A 3,245-nucleotide genomic window follows, 5' to 3' on the forward strand; every position below is an offset into this window, starting at 1 on the left:
GCGCCGCCGCGCTTCCCAAGCGGCGCACTATCCAGTGCGCCACCGGGCCGGCCCCAACCTTCACATTTTTTTGGCCCACTCACATATGTCTTTCCCAAATTTCCTTATCACCAATCTTCCAATTATGTTCTTTCCATGTCCCTGACCATCCAGCAACACTACTGGCCATAGCATATAAATTGGTACATAATTGCATGTCTGGCCATCTCTTCTTTGAAGCAAAGTGAACAATCAAATGCACTACCAGAAGTTCCACCCACTGGGAGGATTTCCCTCCATCACTGTCCTTCAGGGATGTCCCAGAAAGGAGCTGCAGTACTGCAACTGTTCACTTTTGGGTAAACTTGCATATCGTGCCGAGCCATCTGTGAACCAGGCCCAAGTCTCTTCCCATCGACTGGCTATAGGGAACTCCCCATGAGGCCACAGATACAGGCTGGGAGAGAGAAGGGAGTATAGCAGGAGTGGGGACTCTGGGCATTTGGGCAACGTCTTCATGTAAACTACTAAATACCATCACAGCCTGCCCGGGCCCAGTCATGTATATATCACTTCCATTTGATGATGGAGTATTGCTATGCACACCCAATTTTATGGCTTGGTGGTCAGATAACACCCAGATCATTATGGGTGGCTCATGGTCACATGGTAACTTGGTGGCCCATGGTTAAGCATTCAGTCTCTACTGAAGCCTAGAAGCAAGCCGAGAGCTGTCTCCCAAAGGGAGAGAAGTACATGGAGGATGGCAGAGCTTCGTTCCCAAATCCTGCCCGTGCTGCAGTTAACCTGTAGGGGCCTGCCAAAGGCTCCAAACAGCATTTCAAGCACCATATGATATGCTGGATTGTATGGCCCAAGTGGCAGAGCAGCCTGGACCTGTTGTAGAGCCTTCTCTTGTTCTGGGCCCTACTCAAAACTAGCAGCTTTTTGGTCACCTGGTAAATGGGCTGAAGTAACACACCTAAATGAGGAATATGTTGCCTCCAAAATCCAAAGAGACCCGTTAGGTGTTGTGCCTCTTTTTTGGTTGTAGGAGGGGCCAGATGCAATAACTTGTCCTTCACTTTAGAAGGAATATATTTACATGCCCCACACAAGTGAATGCCTAGAAATTTCACTGAGGTAGAAGGCCCCTGAATTTTTGTCAGATTTATTTTCCATTTTCTGACATGCAAATGTCTTACCAATAAGTCTAGAATAGTTACTACTCCTTGCTCACTAGGTTCAGTCAGCATAATGTCATCAATGTAATGGACCAGTATAATAATTTATGAAAGGAAAAGGCAGTCAAGATCCCTGCAAAATGAACTACGACATAGGGCTGAAGAGTTGATGTGCTCCTGAGGCAGGACAGTGAAGGTGCATTGCTGGCCTTGCCAGTTGAAAGCAAACTTCTTCCAGTGGTCCTTTATTAACAGGTATGGAGAAAAAAGCACTTCCTAGACCAATAGCTGTATACCAGAGAATATATTAATTTGCTCAAGCCATGAAACCACATCTGGTACAGCAGCTGTAATTGGAATGACCATCTAGTTAAACTTAAGATGATCCACTGTCATTCTCCAAGGTCTGTCTGTCTTCTGCATAGGCCAGATAGTCAAGTCGAAATGAAATGTGGTGGGAATTACCACCCCAGCATCCTTCAAGTCCTTTATGGTGGCACTAATCTCTGCAATCCCTCCAGGAATGTGGTATTGCTTCTGGTTTACTGCTTTCCTAGGTAGAGGCAGTTCTAGTGGCTTCCACTTAGCCTTTCCCACCATAATGGTCCTCATTCCACATGCCAGGGAACCAACACAGGGATTCTGCCAGCTGCTAAGTATATCTATCCCAATCATGCATTCTGGAAGTTGGGAAATAATGACAGGATAGGTTCAGGGACCCAGTGGGCCCACTGTGAGACAGACCTGAGCTAAAACTCCATTGATTTCCTAACCTCTGTAAGCCCCTACACCAACTGGTGGACCACAGTGACCATTTGAGTTTTTTGGAATTAGTGTTAGTTCCGAGCTAGTGTCCTGTAGTCCCGAAAAGTTCTGATTATTTCCTTTTCCCCAATGCAGCTACTGTGGGAAAAGGCCAAAGGTTCCTTTGGGGAAGGCAGGGAGAAATGCTAACAGTATAAATGTTTGCTAGTGGACCAAGGTTCTTCTTCAAGGGGACCCGGCTTCTCCCTCATTCAAAGGGTTCTGGGTCTGTAAACTGGCTCAAATCTGGGAATTGATTTAGGGTTCATGACTCCATTTTTATGATTCAGACTAGATATTTGTTAACTTGGCCTAGAGCTTTTCTGCTCTTACAGGTTAAGTGATCAAGTAGGCTTCCCATCTATTTCACTTCTAGGAACACCATTATCAACTAGCCAATGCCATAAGTTTCTGGGAGTCACACTATTCTGATTGCTGTTATTACGAGCAAGATTGCAAGGAACACAAACATCCAGGGTGCTCAACTACCTTTCTTGCTAACCTTCTCGTTAAGTGATCAAGTAGGCTTCCCATCTATTTCAATTCTAGGAACACCATTATCAACTAGCCAATGCCATAAGTTTCTGGGAGTCACACTATTCTGATTGCTGTTATTACAAGCAAGATTGCAAGGAACACAAACATCCAGGGTGCTCAACTACCTTTCTTGCTAACCTTCTCAGTTACTGCCTAATTGTTCATGGTTTACACCAAGCTGGAGTTAATGTAAACTTGATCCTCTCAATCTGACAATGGAGGTGCTCAAAACTTTTCTGGGCCTTTAATTAGATTTGCCAGCACACAAATGTTGCCACAATTCTAATCATTCTAGAAAAATAATACACTCACTGTGTGCCCAGCCATTGTCCTAAGCACTTTACATATATATTAACTCATTTAATTCTGTACGACAGGCTGCTCTTCCTCCCACTGTGCCCATCAGCAGGTAACTAGGATTTCTACCTCAACCATGAGACCTATCAAGCACAGTGTGGGCCAAGGCATCCTCTGTACGGTGCTTGCTGGTCTGCCAGGCTCCATGACCCCTGGAGGGCAGAGACAGAAAGGCCAGAAGGACTTGGAGCTCTACTGTGAATTGGCACATACACCTGCAGGGAAGGCTTGGACTGGTCCAGTTTGTACTGTTGATAATTTTAGATAAAGTATTTATTGTTTCTTAAAAAGTTAAAAAAAATTCTCCACATCAACCCATTTGACCCCTGTTTTATGCACAGAGCAGTAACCTACCTGAGGTCATTGGTTAGTGGGAATCTCACC

Source organism: Galeopterus variegatus, unplaced genomic scaffold (genome assembly GCF_000696425.1).
Source record: "Galeopterus variegatus unplaced genomic scaffold, G_variegatus-3.0.2 Scaffold1438, whole genome shotgun sequence".
In the NCBI taxonomy this organism is placed as follows: domain Eukaryota; kingdom Metazoa; phylum Chordata; class Mammalia; order Dermoptera; family Cynocephalidae; genus Galeopterus; species Galeopterus variegatus.